The sequence below is a fragment of the Magnolia sinica genome, chromosome 7 (assembly GCF_029962835.1).
Source record: "Magnolia sinica isolate HGM2019 chromosome 7, MsV1, whole genome shotgun sequence".
NCBI lineage: Eukaryota > Viridiplantae > Streptophyta > Magnoliopsida > Magnoliales > Magnoliaceae > Magnolia > Magnolia sinica.
In genome coordinates this window covers 69,728,651-69,749,133 of record NC_080579.1, presented here as the reverse complement: position 1 = coordinate 69,749,133, position 20,483 = coordinate 69,728,651, and the positions used below count along the sequence as shown (strand labels likewise).

Here is a 20,483-nt window from a genome sequence, read left to right as displayed (position 1 = left end):
GAACCCTATGACCTCCTTAGCTGGTATGGTCATATGTGAAGTGCTCGAGCGCAATTACATTCAAGTTCGGGTAACTCAATTCTGATCAGACAACTTTTGATCCTAAGCGATAAAATAAATTCCTGTATTAGAAATGGAATGAAATCATCTAGCATATGAGTGTAGACTTTAGATCACAACTATCGGATTACCGCTACTCCCAAGTTAAGACTAGCTATTGGTTATACTAAGGAATGTAAACGACTGATTATGCTAAGATAATTGAAAGATAGACTTAGTTAGTTGGCTTGATTAGGTTGGAGTGAGACCTCATTCCTTCGTTGGATCCCCTTGATATTTATAGGCTTCTTTAATAACTCTTAGGAAGCTTGTTTGATTAGAAACTACTCACGCTCAGAGAAAACTTATATATCCCTCAGATTGAACACTAGGACAAATCAACACACCCCTTAGAATTGCCTTCCCAAGGACTTATTATAATCGGAAACACAGAGTAGAGGAACTATATATAAGCGAAGTATTCACAGTTTGAATCGAATTCTCAATCCTAGTAGTTACAAATGAACTCAATGCTCTGATCAAGCAGAAGATCAGGATCAACTAGGATTAAGAACTGATATGACAAGATTTTCTTTCCTAGCTAGGCAAAAGGTCTATGTATTAGGCTCAGACCCACTACACAACTTTCCTTCCGCGTTGGCCCGACTACTTACAACCAAAAGTTTATTACTTTACATTTGAGAAATGTTAAGAATATATAGCCAACAGGGATATTTTTAATTTTGGCCCAAGAAATGTCTTAAATGGGTAGCAGACAGTTACGACTTAGGTCCCGGATCACAAACCATTCTGACATACATATTGTGCATATGAACTTAGAAAGATAGCCTGTTGTTAACCTATTTTGTTCAAATTCCTTATGTACTAATAATGTATAGATTACCTTACAGTATTATACTGGACATGATTAAAAAGGGTAAGTCGAGATCATGGCAAAAGTCTTTCTTTGGTAGAATTAGGCATCTTGCCACAAACTTACACCCGTCCCTGGAATCAACCTCAACACCCACCATTATTTTTAGCTCTTTTCCATGACCATAGGTACCAATGTTATAGTACATATCATCGATAAAAGGAAGACCAATGTATTGAGAGATCGTTTCCCATTTCATGTCAAAGATAGGTCCTAAATTACACCTTGTTCCGACATATGAATCAGGACATAGATTCTTGAGCCTTAAGAGTAGAAATTTTTTTTAAGGGGGGTAGAAAAGTTATTAACCCAGCCAAGTTAAGCAGGTATACACATCTACCTGCTCATAGGCACAACGAAAGCATGGTGGGCCCTGGCCCCACTGGCCCAGGATCGAAGGGAATTGATCCAGGCTATACGTAAAGATAGGTCACTAAATAGGATCTGAATCTTCTTTAGAATGTCAATAATGAAGTCATCGAAGGAAATAAATTAGGGTTCGAGTATTAAACCAGTTCATACTAAAGAATAGGCCTAACAATCGGTACGAGCTGAATTACAATAGCCAAGGTCACTGTATCCCTAAATGTGCTTGTTAAATACGAACTTAATAGGAGCATTAGACAATTTCAGGGCGAAAGGGTTTTAAGGGAGGTAGACTAAAATGAGCTGGACTAGCATAGATAGTATACACCCTGCCACGCATATAAACTTGCAATCAATAAAACTTAGACAAATGAAATAATAAAATCTCTACTTATTACCCTTAGGCAATTTCGAGGACGAAATTATTTTTAAGGGGGGTAGATTGTAACAACCTGCATTTTTGCCAACTTAGAGTTAGACATCCTTGGGTAATGGGTCTATCATAACACCTTATTTACTTCTCAGAACTCAATCCCAAAGTCACAAGTCCCCTTCTCAACCCATTTCCTTCAAAATCTCACTTTTTACCATCTTATTCTTCAAATTTTTCTAAGTTCTTTCATATTAAACACTAATCCTAAAGTTTAAATGATGAAGAATAATACTTAAATCAAAATTTACTATAAATAGTAAATTTATAAATAAAATATATTTTTAACCATTAAAATTTTGGAATCTCATGAAATAAGTAGGTTATTTTGATAAAGTAGCTTCTCCTACCCCAAATTCATATATGGCATGTCATGCAACTCATTTCGGATTGAAAGATATGCCCATTTCAAAAATCCATGTGGCAAGACCACTAGGCGGGCATGATGCCATCGCGCCGAGTGTGATACTATCGCGGTCGGGTCCAGCGGACCACGATGCCATCACGCTGACCGTGAGGCATCGTCGGTGCACCAAAAATTTGGTGCACCCTCGCTGCAGTTTTCGCCCGACTTCAAAAAGTCATATCTCCCTCATTATAACTTCGATTTAGGTAATTCAAAAGTCTGATTAAAGCTTGATAAGTCTAGTATTATATAAAAATAAGTAAAAAAATAAAATAAAAATTTTAATATAGTTAAATCTAGGTTAATGTGACAATTATCCAAAAATTATTGGTCCGGGCAGCTGCTACTTCTAGAATTTTTTAAATTTATTTACAAATGAAATCTAATGAAATTTGGTAGAGATGGAGTAAACTTAATGATGAACTACTAAAAAAATAATTAAAAAAATATTCTAACTAAAAGTTTCAAAAAGGGGCATAGAACTACCCTAGGACCTTATTCGATCGTAATTAGGGCAGAATTTAGTTAAACACTAAACTGAATTAATTGGTGAATTAGCTCGAACCACTTTCTATATGAACTGCAAGACTCAAAGCTATTACAATCACCAACTTAATATTTCCTAAAAATCTAGGATCAGTCTCAAAACTCAGTTGCTCTCGGGAGAGTATTGAAACTCCGTATCGGGCCTGGACCGCGCGTAGAAAGTCCAATTACCACGAAACTATAAGGTTATGACCACATTATTGGGCTTGACAACCATCGTGAAAATCGAGCCCAAATAGTATCCAGAAACTGCATAACTTGAGCCTTGAGTGGAGTGTGTGAGAAATGTGAATATCTTTAAAAAAATAAACACAAACTTAAGTGAATTGGGTCATTCGCTTGCAGGCTAAATTTAAGGTTTCAAACCATCAAATTTTGACCCAACTACACCTTTGGATCAGGAAAATTTCCCTACACCCATTGGTATACTTGTGGCCCTGATCGAGTGCCGATGACCGTTGAACTGAAACAGGTCCTCCACGATCGATCCACTAATTCAATCGGATCGAAACCATAACCTGGCATAGATCCATTGTTAGGGAACTCTTTTCAGACCGTATGCGAGCAATGGACCTCCAGATGAGCTCCGTTGGCCTGAAACAGCCACTTTTTGGCTATAACCTAAATATACCATGGCCATAGGGCCAATTGGACCAGTTCTGGGCCTATATAAGGACCTTAACCCACCCTTCTCTCATTCCATATGAATTTACCTAATCCAAGGAGAGAGAAGAGAGAAAAGAGGAGAAAAGAGTGAGGAGAAGAGAGTGAGATCAGAGGATCATTGCTAGGATTCACTCCCACTATTCCACACACCGAATCGCCTCCCCACTATCACTACATGAGCAGTTCCAAGTCTGATTTGGGTAAGAAATCCTAACCCTAATCTTATTTTAGGAATCCAATTAGAAGAATTGATGAAATAGCTAACCTGTTTCGTGATTTAGGTAGTCGTTGTTCTGTAGACGGAAGCATAGGTTTCGAACCAAGTTTGAAACGAGTTATCCGACGAAAGGTGCAGACTATAAACATTTAGGTTATGGTTTTCTAGGCTTTTAATGTCAGCTAATGATTTATATCTAACTTGATTGCTGCCATATGATCTTAGTTACTACGTTTTCCATGAATTATACATGTGTAAACTATGTTGAATATATTATGCATTCCACAAGTTTATTAAAATGTTTATATGAACATGTAAATATGATTTGTGTTTGCTATCACTATTAAACTATGATTCGTCAATGTCTTATGCATGCTGACCTCTCTGTGCAAGGATTTGCCATAATATGTATGATAACTAATGTATTACATGTATGTTGTGATGTGTAGCCTAAGTGTTTGATAATTTGTTTGAATGAGTGTGAAATCCTGATTTGTGCTTGTCATGACTATTAATATAGGATTCATGTTTGTTGTATGTATGACAATCCCCTTGTGAAAGGATTTGCCATAATATATGCCATAACTAATTTAGTCTATGTATAAAGTAATGTGTAGTCTAAGTGTTTGATAAAATGTCTGAATGAGAAATTGTTTGACGAATTGTATTTAGTAAGGGTGTTGAGATGGGATTCTCAACTACCTTATCAGTATTTATAGTTTCCTTCATGTAATCTAAATTGCTATTATGTGATTTATGGATTAAATCCATATGTATGATAACATGTTCAATATGTGTTTGATAAAATGCTCAAATGATTATTGTAATTGGATTGTTGTTAAGTGCTTGCGTGATTATCACATGTATCCAAAATCTATGTCTAAGTATGATTGGGACTACTACGTAATTCAGGCAATCGGTAACGGTTCCCGATTCAGTGGTTGAATTAGTCTAGCCACATTGGATACGTTCGATGAATCTGAGTCGTATGACGATTGTCGATAATGATTAGGCCACGTGGAGTGTTTATGTGCTCCATGTTGATTAATTCAACGTGCACTCGTACTAATCGAACTTGTCAAATAACCTGATTGGCCTATTGTGTGTTTACCATGTATGGACACTACTGCTTGAATCTAAGGTACCACTTACCAATGTGAAAGCCCGTTTCAACCATGGTACCACGATCCGCTAAGACTCACAAGCCGGGTATGGTGGTATGAGACACCATGATCGAGCTGCCAACCTACGCTGGGGTGACGAGCCTCCCCGCAGTGATCAGTGAGCAACCCAAGCTCGTGAGTCAAATACAGTGGTATGGGATACTGTATTCGAGTTGTCAGTCTACACCGGCGTAGCCTGACTGGAGTCCCAACGTGGGTTGGGGCGTACTGTCTGATCCGGACCCCCTTCGAAAATAGCGCTCCAGTTGGTAGGGCATTGGTGGAGTGACCTCGAGTATAATCAATCGAACTCGCCTATGTACTGATTTTCAAATCAGGGTTAATGTTTGCCTATAACTTACCTATCGTATGTGATTAACTAAGATTGACGACCCTAGACGGATCATCGTTTGGGCAAATGATATAAAGGGAGGTACCTTAACTTCTTGAATATGCTTTACGAATAAACCTAATTAACTACTTGGCTAACACGACCATGCACCACATTGCATGTGCTTTGGTGAGGAAGCGCATGTGTCCAGAGTGGTGCATGCGGGATCGTGAGATGATGTCGCTAAGGGAGTGCAGGCGAGGGCATACATCATTATCGCATACCATTTTTGCATTAACAAGAGAACTTAGGATATGATTGATGTATTGCTTTATCATTATTGCTTAACTGAATTGATAACATGTTAACCTTTACTTTATAGTTCCACTGAATTAGCTACTCATTCCCACCTAGGATGGTGTTTTAAAACACCAACCAGACTCTGTTCTAGATGCTGGTAATGACGGAGTCTATGTAACTGAAATGGATGTCATGGACGAGGAGGAGGAATTCTCCTATGTTCAGCTATCAGGCGGGTCTTCGTAGACCTTGTTCTTATTCGGGGGGATTTTAGGGTTACATGGATTATTTCGATAGTTACACTTTGATATTTTGTAAATTTTGGAACAATACATGTATATATTCAGCTTGGAATCATAGTCATACTCTGGGGATTGAGAAACACTTCTATACATTATATACCTATCTCAGTCTTCCGCTTACTTAACTTAATTATCACTGGAGTATGCTATACTGATTTAGTATAATCCCACTCATGTTTAAATACATTAATATGAACAACATTTAAACATCATTATCTATGTTGCATAAGTGATGCATTGGAACTCAGGAGTTGAGCTTTACTTGACCTCCGATTTTCAGGGCGTTACACTCTATGACTAGATGATTTGGAAATTATTCTAACTTGAGGTGGTTAGTTAGGCTTACCTTATGGGTTATGCCGGGTCATTCTTAGCTCCTAGAGTCTTTGGTGGATGACTTCAATGATGAGTAGAGGTCCCATCCTATATTCGTTAAATTAAAGTTGTTTGTTAATTGATTTTGAAATCCAACTGATACGGGTTTAAAAAGGGTAACACCCGCATACCAGAGGTGTGAGGTGTTACAAGCCCTTCCCAGCTCAATCCTAGGGCTCCTGAGTAGGGCTCCTTGGTACTCTGAAAGATTTCTCAGAGGACCAAGTCTCATATTCTAAATCTTCACACTTTAACCCATGTGTTGTAATGTCAAGCAGTCCTTTGCTGGTTGGTAGTGACCCTCACTTATGCCTTTTCCCTTAGTTCTTCGAGTAAGTTGAGATTTAGCATCATTTGTGCATTGGTTCCTGAAATTGCGGTAATGACCGCACTACTGGAAGTAGCAATAGGTCAAAGTGTCTTAGAGTGGGGGTGAATAGGACTTTATAAAATTTTATGATGTTTTAAAATCCCATTATCATAATCCTAATTTAACATGCAACTATTAAGATGATCCCAATTTAACTCTAATGGCTTCCAAGGCAAATAGAAGATCCAATCATAAGACTATCCGGTATTTGAACAGTTTGCAATCTTAGTCTAAGATGAATGAACAATGTGACTGTGTGTATGGGGGGATGTGATTCTTATCAGTTCTAAATAATCATGTTAGCAAGCTTTATGAGAACATTTAAAGAAAACACAAATAATAAGGCCAAAATATCAATCCCACATAGTCGTTTATAGTGGTTCGGCTACCTGCCTACTCCACTTCTGGCGGATGCACTCAACCCTTGAGTGTACCGAATCGCACTAAAGGATGTTTTAAATCAGGTTCACCTTTAACTTTCACAACCTACCCAAGGTTGACTCTAGGACCTACACAAGGAACCTAGACATGTCTCCATGAGACACAAGTTTATGCCCCACACAGGAGCAAGGGTCAACACACAGCACCCGAGTTTTATGCTCTACACACAAGCAAAGGATCCACACAAGGAACCTAACCTTTTAGGCCTCACAGGCCAAGGATCCACACAAGGAACCTACACACAGGCCAAGGACCTACACTAAGGACCTAAGTTTATGCTCTGCAAGAGCAAAAGTCAACACACAGCACCCACACGTACTCTCCCGTCAGAGGCCTCCTATGAGGACTTGAAAGGGGTGAGAACCACCTGTGACCCAATCCTACCCAAAGAAATGATCAGCAGGGTCCCTGAACTCTAATGACTTGCAAATAAGTAGATGAGCCCCACTAAGCATGTTAATGAAGATCTCCTTCTTTGATGACGAAGAATCTTCAGCTCCCTTAAACCGCAACACTGATAATGCTCCGATGTATGGCAACAGGTTAGGTCAAGGTTATGTTGGTAATTACTCTATAAAATGATAATCATTGAAGAGACAGAGTAATTCCAAGATCTTAGGCATTCAAGGGATCCTACCTCAATGATTTACCATTAAGGTGGTCGGTGGAAGATCCTTGAACGCGGAAGTTCATTCACCAATCCACTCTTTTGAATGTCAATGATGAGGGTGGATTGAGGAATGAACTCCCATGAGAAAAAGGGCTTAGGGTAGATGATGTGTAGTTACTCTCTCAAAGCACTCTCACTTTTTTTCCATCCAGCAACCAAGAACAAGCTTTCCTTAAATAGAAAAAAAGTTCCAACGGTAATAAAAATGTCAGATTCTAACTGACTTCGATATCATCAGGCCTACTTCGATATCATCGAACTTATACTTTCGATGCTACTGAAGCAAGGTTCGATGATACAAACTCCACGGAAGTATATCCCTGGAACTTTCTGTTGAAGATCGATGCAATCGAGCTAGCATCGATGTCATCAGAGTTTGAATTCTGATTTCATCGACCATCTGTTCGATCATCGATCATTTCCATATGAATTTCAAAAGGGCTTGCTAGACAATTATTGATCTATTTCAATAACATCGATCATATGTCGATTTCATCGATATTTGAATTACAATCATATCGAGTCATTATCGATTCCTCAGTCATTCCCATATGGTTTACCTTACAAGATTGCCGGAATAGTTTTGTCCAAATTCGATTGTATCAATATACCTTTGATTTCATCGAGATTTGAATTCCGATGATATCGAGTAGGGTTTCGAGTCCTCGATCTTTCTACATGATTTTTCTTTGAGGCTCGCTGGATTAAAACTTGACCGAATTCGATGATATCGAACTCATCTCAATATCATTGAAGTTTGAATTCAGATAATATCGAAGATGGTTCGATTACTCAAGCAATTTCATGATATTTTCCAAAAGTTGTTGGACAAGGCTGAAGTTAATTCGATATCATCGATATTTGAATGTTGATTTCATCGAAATGTTTGTTGATTTCTCGAACATATTGTCCAAAATACTTTGTAGTTGCTGGACATAGAATGGCCTAATTCGATGATATCGAGTGGTTGTTGATATCATTGAACGTGAGTGTTCGATGCCATGGATGAGTACTCGATATCATCGAATACAATCTGAAAAACTTGGAAGATTTTCCTATTTTGAATTCAAGTTTATAGGCAAATGATCCTAGGTTGTTCTAATGTTTTTAAAAGCTTCATATACCTAAGTGTTTTTGGACATGGGATGTGAGGCTTAATTTACCTTTGACAAGCTCGGAGTGCACATCTAGTTGAGGCAGACGCTTGAATGATCTTCCAGTGGAGCTCACTTGACTTGCTGACTCAACACTCACACTAATTGACAAACCAGGGTACTTTCAGTTTCCCCTAGGTTGAATAGTTTGGTTCATCCTGAGGGGATCCCAACTTCTACTAGGACTAATGATTCTACACCAAAGGCTAAAGAAAAAGGGGTCTCCCTAGTTGTTGAGCGATCAGTGGTCTGGAATGCCCACAAAACATGTGGGAGTTCCTCTACCCAAGCTCCTTTGAATCTTTCAAGCTTGATTTTGACGTGGCTTTATATGATTTTATTAACTGCCTCTACTAAGCTGTTGGCTTAGGGGTGCCGAGGTGAGGAGAACACGTTGGGAATGCCAAGCTTTTCACACAATCCTCAAAACTGGGCACTGTTGAACTACCTACCATTATCAGTAATGATGGTGTGGGGAATATTAAACCTGCAAAATAATGTTTTTCAGATAAAGTTGGTCATTTTCTACCAAATGATCCGAGCTAAAGGGTCGGCCTCGGTCTATTTGGTGAAGTAGTCAATAGTGGCGATAGTGTACTTGGTGAAAAGGCCAAGCTATATGTCCTAGAGGGGGGGTGAATAGGACAATGCCAAATAAAAACTTATAACAGCGGAATAATAAAGAAAATGATAGCCAAATTAAATAACAATGCAGGAAAATAAAACAACCTCAAAATTCAGATCTTGAGAAGTTGATACAAATGTTATTCTAAGGACAACCTTACACCAAAAACAGAGTTTATGGTAGGACAACCTTATTTCTAGAAAGGTCTTTGTATCAAGTCTCAAATCGAAGAGGAATACAGAATTAAATACAAACTGAATTGAAATAACTTGTAATTAAAAATGTATTGTTCTAGGGACAGCCATACACCATAAAAATGGCAGGGCAACCTTGCTGGAACAACTTTCAAATGAAATTGAAAATCAAGCTTATAAAGGAATAGCAGAAAGTAAATTCTAAGCTATTACAACATTCTCACAAAGCTTGAAATAATTACAACATTCACCACCATACATACATCCCACAAAAGGAAAAAAAAAATAGAAGAATAGATAATCAACCACAACTCAAAGGTTTATAGTGGTTCGCCTGTGTGTTCACCAACTGTTATCCAACAGCCACACAAAAAGCTACTCCACTCCTAATATCCTCACACAGGGGATATTAGCGTTCACTAAAGATAGGTTTTCCCAGGTGTTCACCCAAAACCCTTACAATTGTGTCTTTGTATGTGGGCTTACACAATTAAAAACCCCACTTCCGAGTTTTCCTGGCTTCCTCATATAACCAATATAACAAGATTTTTCCGCAAATCTTGAAAGAAACCAAAATAATAGAAAGGAATTTACAATATGTAAAATACCGAATATCTTCTTCGTTGTAGCGACCGGTAGAACCAAATCAAAGTAGATGATTGAATGTCCAAGTTCAATGTCCAAGACTCGATTACAATGGTTCTAGATCTAATTGATTTTAAATTAAACCAAACAGGCTTGCCTTAATTGATTTTGATTCCAAAGAAAGGGAATAACAATTCCTCTTTTCAAATCAGATTGGAATAGCAGAAACAAAATCAATTAAAATAAAGCTAAGGAAAGAAGATATTAAATAAGCACACTTAGCTTAAATGGAGCACAAAATTATCTCTCAGAAGTTCGACGAAGATTGGCTTGAATACTATAATTAAATCGATGATTTCTTCTGAGATTCGTGCACTATTTATAAGTGAAAAGATCTTGTCTTCGACTGGTCTAGAGTGCTCTACGACTAGTCGAAGCTCTAACAGATATTTGAAAATCCATGGATATGCTCGACTGCTTCTACGATCGGTCGTAGCCCTCCTACGATCGTCGTAGGTCACCTACGATCGGTCGTAGGTTTCCTTCGACCGGTCGTAGGTCCTGCAAAGTTCGCTGGACTTCGAGTCCTAGATTCTACGATCGGTCGAAGATGCGTAAACACTGCTTCCTACGACTAGTCGAATGCATTCCGTGACTAGTCGAAGGCTAATGCATTTTATCCAAATTTGTAACAAACTTACGATCGATCCAGGAATTTCTTAGACTCGTCGAAGCAAGTCTAGGACTAGTCGAAGCAGACCTAAGACTGGTCGAAGAACAGACCAATCACATGTAAAATAACATTCGGCTTATGTATCTGAAATGACCTACTTCTAAGGTCATCCTATGGTCAAACAAACCTCAATCATGAAGTATGGACATTGAAACAAGAGACCATGAAGAATGAGCCTTGAAGTCTTGATGTAGACTAAACCTTGAAGTAGCTCAATCATGAAAGTGGCTTGAGTTTCAGCTTGAGTCTTGATTTCAGCTTGACTTTCAACTTGAGTCTTGAGTTCAGCTTGAGTCTCAACTTGAGTCTTGCCTTGTACTTTCTTTTCGGCTTGAGTCTTGTTTTGTGAGCAGCTCTTGCATTCAAGATCTTGAGTTTTGTACTTGAGAGCTTTGCTTGATGTGAGCTTAGCTTGTTCATGTATGTTGATCCTTGAGAGAGCTTCACTTATGCAAGTTATATATAACAGAGTATAATAGTGATTTTGGCACTACAAATTTGACAACACATAGGGATAGAAACTATAGCACTTACACTTGGTCTATCCCTTACTCATTTGCATGGGTCTTATGATGTCATGTAACAACCTTTATTTCAAACTAAGGAGTAACCCATTATCATGGCCCACCTGAGTGTCGGAATTGTACCATCCATGGTCAAATAACACAGTGAGACCCATAAAACACGATATATGGTGTGGATCTCACTAATCATCACCATGGGCCCCACACTCATGATACGTGTGCACAGGACATGTAACTCCCGTAGTTCACCAGAACTCCAAGTAGGCAAAATGGGCGCTGGCCCGATACAATTTTAAATTTCAAATTTCAACCAAGAAGGGGATTCCCACTTCCTCCTACCAACGACAGACTATCAACCACTGTAACCAACAAGGGCCATCACCATCACCCGTAGGGATGATCCAAACCGTCCATCAGATGCAACTCTCTCCCATGACAAGGGAACTCTTTAACTCCCCACACAAAGAAGAGAAGTTGTGCACAGCAGTCCGTCCGAGCAAAGTGTCGCACCAACTCGTAATCTGAAAACGTAGCTACTTACGCCAGCAACCTTGCCGATCTGAGCCATTCAAAACCATAGGAATGGAATTCCAACCATACCCATGCCATCTGAAAGAGACGCTAGGAGGAGGAGAATCCAGTATTTTGCCACACGCCTTTACGCAAACCACACCTCCGAATATCGCATCCACAAGACTTCTAAAAGCCTCACTTGTAAGAAGATGATGTGATCAGAGCAAGGATCCAACGGACCATGGATCGTCGAATGGCAAGATCAAAATGATCAAAGGGATCATCTCAAATCAAGAAACATTGAGAATCTTTCAACCAATAAATCAATGACCATCTGTCCAATCACACGCTGAATGATAAAATTAGCGACAGACGATCAAGAGCTAATCAGAGACGTCTCTTATATAGCCTTCCTTCAAAGATACCTCACCCAAATATCAGATGGGGCTGATCAATGCTATAGCCCCACCAATCTAGGCCACGGGCAAGTCGATTGCGAAACCCCTACAAAAATAGAGAGTGCGAAGAGAGGAGAGTTGTCCAACAAAGACTCCTCTCTCATGGATTAGTATAAATTGTAAGAGAGAAAGACAGAGGAAAATGTCTGAAAGAAATAGAGAGAGAGAGAGAGAAGCAAGAAAGAGAAAGACACGAGAGTGAAGGAAGAAAGGTCATATGCTGTTCTAGCAGGTGCTTGTCAGAATCGTTCCAAAAGAACACCGACAACAGGAGAGGAAGAGAGAAGCAAACTGCCTGCACCAACTCCCTAAGTTGCTACTCGAGTTCAGTTCAGGTCCAAACCCGGTTCCTTCTTCTTCCTTTTCAAACTTTTCCTATCCCTACACAACAATGGAGGTGGATTGTAATTCACACCTTTCAGAACCCCTACACTTGGTTAAAATATAGTAATGTTATAAACTAGACACTAATCCTGATCATTCGATTCATGTGGAAGAGAACGGGTTCTGATCTTAAGATTACCTGAGGCCTTTAACCTTACGAGCAACATCAAACAACTAAAGGAGAGGAATTTCCTTTAAGCTTATATTGACTTGAGTTGATTGTAGTTTAATCATGTTCCCTCACATGCTTTGAATCCTCCCCGCAAATATTTAATGTACCCCCACCAATTATTTATCCTTTTGATAAAATGGTTAAGGTATGATGTTAATCCTATATGATCCTTCTAAATTTATGCAAGGACTATTCTCCTTTAAATTTTGAGTTGAATTGCCTACACCTATCTTACATGCTTCAAGTCTCTAATATTTTTGTTAACTTTGATGCGTAATTCAAAAACACCATGTCACTATCTTGCATACAAGTATTATGTTAGAAATCCCACATCTAGCAATCAAATAAATATAGCGAACATAATGCGGTTCAGGTATCGACCCCTAGGTCGACATGTAATTCCATGTATCTTGGGTAGTGGTGCACAAATCAATGTAAGTAATTCGCAATGTGTGTTACATCACCTCTAAGATTATTTGTCACAAATAGTCGCTCCATGAACAAATCGTGTCACATAATTCATCTGAGTCATGTGTTGCGTCGTCTTGGGATAACCGCGTAAATCCATGTTAACGTAGGACACGTCGACGAATCTCCATTGAATGGGATGTGGGGCAATTTGGATAATTCTAAATCATTTTTTACATTGTGGCAATTGCTATGTGTGATGAACTGGATATACTTTGCTAGGCATGAATCTCATATAAGTTGCTTATGCATATTGATACCTCTCGTAGTTGTGGAGTACGAGACGTATCAGAACCATTACTTAACATTTATGAACCTCTTAAATTATGAATAATATTAAAGGATAACCTTCACTATGAGTAGGGTGTTGACCCTCTCCAATCATACAGATGATACAGGTGACGTACAAGTTGAAGACCCAGAAGACCATCTCCCGATGGAGGACTGCACTGATTTAATGGTTTTATTTATATTTGTGCTACAAACTCGATAATGTAATAAGCTCTCATTGAGAGGGCATTTGATAATTCATTGAACTTTATGAAGTAATAAATACATTTGATTTTACTCTTGTGAATGATTACCTTCACAAATGTAATTAGATGTGATCCGAGGAAAGAAATTTGAGATAAATTTTGGAGTGCATCTAAAATCTTACATTATTAACACCTAGAATTTTTAGCATGAGCACGTACTCGAGCACGAATTTTGGGATGTTAGAAGTCAATCCCCCACTATACAAAGGGTCAGGGCCTACTCATTGAGGTCATTTACTCGAGTGATTATCGTAATACTATTGCAAAGCGTTGGCACTTGACACACTTCCTTGTAAATTGTTTTGTGTCTTCATACAGTGAAGGCTAGTAATATCCTTATTGGATTACTTTAAGTACTAGGGCTCTTCCGCCTGAATGATTTCTATAGATGCTTTCATGGATCTCCCTTAATGCATATTCAGTTTCGTCTGGCCATAGACATCTTAGGTATGGTAGTGAGAATCACTTTCTTTATAAGACATCTCCCAGTATCATGCACCGAACAGATTGGTACCTAATCTTCTGAGCCTCCAATTTTTCCTCGAATAACTCACCCTATTGTAGGTAGAGCATGATTGGGTCCATCCATCTTGGTAGTCAGTCTATCGGGAGAGCTTCTCTTTAGTCAAGCTGGATAATACTTGGCTTGGATAGGAATTCGATTGGTATGGTCCGAACGAGGTGGTTGTTGATGGCTGAGGCCAACTTAGCTTGGGAGTTCGCTTTGGGGTTTTCTGATCTGGGGACCTGTATGATTTCATACTTTTCGAATCCTTCAAACAGTTCTTAGGCTTTAGTTAGATAAGTAATTATTTTTTCTCATCTGGCCTAGTATTCTACGGTGACTTGGTTTACCACTAGCTAGGAATCACTATAAATTTTTAATGTTCTAGCTCTCATCGCCTTGGCTAAGCTTAAGTCGTTGAGGAGTGCTTTGTATTCTGCATCATTGTTGGAGGCTTGGAAATCAAATCGCAGGGCATACTAGATGTTTACATGGTCGAGTGAAGTTAGGATCAATCCTGCTCCACTCCCCTGAGTGTTTGATGACCCATCCACGTGAAGGTTCCACACTTGTGATCCTTCGGTTTACTCAAATTTTATATGCTTTTGAAGTGTGGAGTGAGTGAACTTTGTAATAAATTCGATGACGGCCTACCTTTTGATTGTCGCTCATGGTTGGTATATGATATCGAATTCACCTATCTCAATTGCCCATTTGGTGAGTCACCTTAACACCTCAGGTTTCTGTAGTATTTGAGGGAGTGGATGATCGGTCAAGACCACGATGGTGTGGACCCAGAAGTAAGGTCTAAGACATTAGGATGATACAATCAATGTCAAAGCTAGCTTTTCTATTTTTAGGTAACTTGTTTCTACATCAACCATGGCTTTGTTCACGTAATAGATTGGTCGTTGGACACTTCCTTCTTCTCGGATTAGATTCGAGCTAACAGTTGTAGGTAATACTACTAAATACAACAACAGCTATTCTCTAGGTTCTGGCTTAGAGAGTAATGGCAGGGACCACAGGTAAGTTTTAAGCTATTAGAATGCTTGCTCACATTCTTTCGACCAAGTCGACTTCTTACTTCCCTTCAGCTGCTTAAAAAAGGGGAGGCACTTGCCGTGTCCTGAGAGATGAACATGTTTAGAGCCGCCACCCTGCCCATGAGCCATTGAATTTCCTTCATTGTACTGGGGGAACTCATTTCTAAGAGAGAATGGATTTTGTCAAGGTTCGATTATATCCCCCTCTGGTGGACCATGAAGCCTAGGAACTTTCCTAAGCTAACGCCAAAGGTGCATTTACTCAGATTTAGTTTCATTTGGTATTTTCTCAAGATCCCGAACATCTCTTTCAAGGAGCTTACCGACTTCTTCGTTGCTCGTTGCATACCTGTCTAGATCGAATGTTCGTCTTTTCAACCTTATGGGCTTGTTGTCGGGGTCTACCTTTAGTCGATGGACCATAATTCTTGGATCGATTCTGGTCATATCCTGGTGTGACTAGGCAAAAATGTCAATGTGTTATTTCAATAGGTTGGCTATTTCTGCCTTGAGTTGTGGTTTGAGTAGTAACTAGACCCGGATATTGCAAATGGGTCAACCTTAGAGAGTTGTATCATGATGAGATCATCTATCGGTGATCCTCTTTCAATGATATCTTCTCATGGGTCCAATGTCGTGATTTGCATTGGTTGTTTCCATTGTGCCCTCCCTCAGAGTGCTATTGAATAAAATTACCAAGCTTCGTGCTAGTCTCCTTAGACCTAGCCGATTCCATGCTCGATCAGATACTTCATAGTGAGGTGGAAGGTGGAGAATAGAGCTCACATGGCATTTAAGGATGACCTTCCTACGATCATGTTGTACACTAAGGGACAGTCTAACACAAGAAAGCTGACCAGGGTGGTGACTTGGTTGGTACCCTCTCTGACCGTTACTGGTAGAAGAACACTCCCTTCTGAAGTCACATTTCCCCCTGCAAATTTGAGTAGAGGGATTTGCACAAGTCGCAATCTTGACCTCCCGACTCCCATTTTATCAGAGGCGGTCGTGAATAAAATGTTCGCCGAGCTCCCACTGTCAACCAATATCCGATGCACTCTGTGGTTAGCAATGGTCATGAAGACTACTAATGCTTTGTCATGGGGATGTTGAATCCCTCGTGTCGCTTCTTCAATGAAGGTGACGTTACATGAATCCATCCTAGGTTCCTTCCTAGGTCACCCAGCGAGGTTTATCTAATGCTCTTCTCCAATATCATTTACATTTTACGCATGGGCTTTGGCACACACAGTTTGAATCTCCACCCTGAGCGGGTCCCCCAAAGATGGTATGTATTTTGCCTATTGTTTCGTTGTTGGTCTGCTCGTTGCATCATTCTTGTTGCCGAGCTAGTTGATCATCTATGCCTTTGTCAACAAACTCATGCAAATACCCCTTTCGAATGAGGGATTCGATCTCCTCCTTAATGTCAAAAACATTCAGCCATATTATGACCATGATCCCAGTGAAAATGGCAATATTTCTTCTTGTCCCTCTTTTTCAAGTCAACCCTCATCTTATTTAGCCACTTTAAATCCTCTTGTCTCTCACTTCCAAGAGTACTTTTTCTTGTGTGGTATTCAATAGGGTATATCTGTGGAACAGGCTTTTTGGAGGCCGGCTAGATCGGGAGACACTGTTCTGGTCATCATCTTTTCTCCTTTTAGAGCTCTTGTCGGGTTCCTCCTTCCCGTCCTTTCTTTCATGTCTCTTGCTAAGCTACTTTAAACTTAAGTAGTTCTACGCGCAGTGAATAATGTCTCAGCGTTAGAATACTTTTGAGCTTGGTTGAGGAGGTCAGCAAGTGTTGAGGGTCAAATATTGCAAATTATCCCCCATTTATTTCTTAGTTGTACAAACATAATAGGGCTTAATGGTATATTTTACATGTGTTTGTGTTGCAGGGTGACTTTAAGAGCTTGGATTGAAAATAATGCTAAAAGCATGGGTTTAGTGCTCAAAAGTCACCAAAGCAAAGGGATCTTTGGAGATCAAGATTGAAGATATCAAGACTCTAAGATCCAAAAAAACCAAGTGGAGAATAAAGGAAGTAAAAAGAACAAGCGCAGAAATCACAAAGACTATGCCATTGAGAACCGTTCGATAACATCGAAGATCAGTTCGATGACATCGAACATGGGTCGATGACATCGAATTTATGAGAAAAAATTGAGTTTGTTGCTGGACATATTAGGTGCTTTTCTTGAACAATTGAAGACATGTTCGATGACTCGAAGGAAGGTGCTCGATGACATCGAAGACTACTCGATGACATCGAATTTATTAAAGAAATTGAAGCAACTCGCTGGACTATTTTAGACACATTTTCAATGACTCAAAGACTTGTTCAATGACATCGAAGGACGGTTCGATAAACAGAGACTTACGCAGTATGAAAGAAGAAAAGGCGAGATTTTTGAATTAAAACCCCTTCAAGGACATCGAAGGGTGTTTGATGACATCGAAGGGTGTTTGATGACTACGTAAATCTGATCTGGTTTTGCAATTTTGTAGAACTTTGCCTATAAATAATGGTTTCCTAAGTCTTTTTTAGGGTATCTAGGGTTTGGAGAAGCAGAGCAAAATGGCGGAGTCACTTCCCAAGAGTTCTTCTTCCCTTCTCCTTAGTTTTTAATGCTTTCTTCTAAGGTTTTTAATCCAATCATGTCTATAGTTGGCTAGATCCTTTAGTTAAGGCTAAGGGGTGAAGCTTGTAGCGTGGTTGGGATGTTTTTCTTGGTTGATTCTTGTTGTTGTTAAACTCCTTTGATTCTAGTTTAATATTTAAGTACTTTTAGTGTTAATGGTTTGTTGTGATTAAAATTACAATGGATCTACAATAGCTTGAAGTATCTTCTTTAGTTGTATGGAGTTTATGAAAATAGGAAATCCTGTTGTTCTCTATCATACCTTAGGCATGGCTGAGTGATGGAATCTCTTCTATTCTTCACAATTCTCTCATGTTGGTTGTTGGATCGGTATAGTCTCCTGGGCATGGTTAGGTGGTAGAATCACTTCCAATCCTCATAGCTTTCATCCGTTGAGAATTAGGTCGATGGAAGTTCAGATCTGAGTTTATTATATATCTTCCAATTGGATAGGATAGGACTCTAATTCCAGTGGAGTGCCTTGAATCAAATAAGGAAACATCCTAATAGCTGTAAGTGGATCCCCGGAAACCCTAGTTTCCCATGTTTAAATTCTTAAGTTTCTAAATTCATCATCTCACAATTACTCTCTACTTTCCTAATTTAGGTTAGATCTTTTCCTAGTTTTGATTCTAATTATTCTCAGAATAAATACACAAGATTAGTCCTTGTGGATTCGACCTCGGTCTCACCGAGATTATTACTACATCGCAACCCTACACTTGGGGTTGTGAACAAGTTTTTGGCGCCGTTGCTAGGGATTAACGGCTGTGTTTTTCTGAGATTGATTAGTTTTGGGAGTAGGTTAAGAATAGGATTTATTTACTTTCTATTTTTAGCGTTAGGGTTTTTCTGAGTTATTTTATAAACTAACTTAGCTTTCTAATTTTAGGTTTAGAAACTTCCCTAATTTGATTTTAGAAACATTCCTTTTTCATTTTTAAAAACTAGGTTGCTTTCCTTATTTCTTTTTTAGAAACTAACTCATCTTTTTATTTTTATTTTTAGAAACTTTTTAATTTTAGAATATCTAAATTTAGAAACTGATTTCTTTTGTTTTTTTTTTTGTAAGATCTTAAATTAGGAACTTCCAATTTGGTAACTTCTTTCTAATTCTCTTCCTTTCTTTTTCCAGAATTTTTATTTCCTTCTTTCCTTTTTATATTTAGATTAGAATATGAAATTGAGGGCTAAGAGTGTTTCATGCCAAAGTGGGTTCGTGACAACACTTGACGTCTCTTGAGTGAAGGAAGATTAGTTAAGGGGTTATCTATCCTTCACAGGATTAGATACCACTCGAGATCCTCAGAGTTAGTTGAAGTGATGGTTGTCAATCAATTGGGAAGACAACCTTAACCTCAGGTTGACGAAGTCCAAGATAAGACTGAAGTGCATCAAGCACCGCCACCTCGTACTTTGTGAGACTATTTACAACCGGCGGGAGTGCGTACACCTTCATGCATGATTTTTCCAGAAAATACAGGACACATGGATATCAAGCCAAGGGTGATCCAACTCCTTCCAAAACTTCATGAGCTTGAATCTGAAAATCCGTATCTACACTTGAAAGAGTTTGATGAAAACATAGCCACTCTATATTTTCCTAACGTGTCTGACAACACAGTCAGGCTGAAAATCTTTCCTTTTTCTTTGAAAGAGAAAGCCAAGACGTGGTTGCATTCACTACGTCCTCGATCTATTGGTAGATGGAATGCCATGACAAGGGAGTTCACCAAGAAATTTTTTCCGTACAATAAGACGAACACCCTTAGAAAGTCGATCATGAACTTTGCCCAAAAGGAAGATAAAACATTCTTCCAATGTTGGGAACGGTTCAAGGATCTTGTCAGTTCATGCCCACAACACGGTTTTGAAATGTGGCGCATCACGAATTTCTTCTATGATGGATTGACATCTTTCATGTGCCAATTGGTTAAGACAATGTGTAATGGGGAATTCATGAATAAAATTGTCGATGATGTGTGGGATTATTTTGACAAGCTTGCTAAAAACACACAATAATGGGACATCTCCCCAAAATCAAGCATAATGTCTAGGCCGACTCAATCCAAGGAGAGGGGCGGAATGTATCTCCTGAAAGAGGACAATGATATCAATGCTAAAGTGGCTAATCTCACCAGAAAACTCGAGGCCATGGAATTAAAGAACGATAAGGGTAAGGAAACTGTTTGTGGTATTTGTGCTCGCAACATTCACATAACTGAAAATTGTCCAACAATACCTACTTTTTAAGAGGTACTAAATGAGCAATCTAATGCCGTAAATAATTACTAAAGACCTTTCAGTGGGCCCACCTCTAATACGTACAATCCCATTTAGAGAAATCATCTAAACTTCAGTTGAAGAAATGGACAAACTGCT

General features: G+C 39.0%; 1 non-coding gene across 1 annotated transcript; it reads right to left on the bottom strand.

Annotated features, from left to right (window-relative positions):
* Nucleotides 1-19,865: 19,865 nt before the first annotated feature.
* LOC131252385 (small nucleolar RNA R71) lies at nt 19,866-19,972 on the bottom strand. Its single transcript, XR_009174408.1, has one exon. It is a non-coding gene; the product is annotated as a small nucleolar RNA R71 (small nucleolar RNA).
* Between the last annotated feature and the right edge of the window lie 511 nt (nt 19,973-20,483).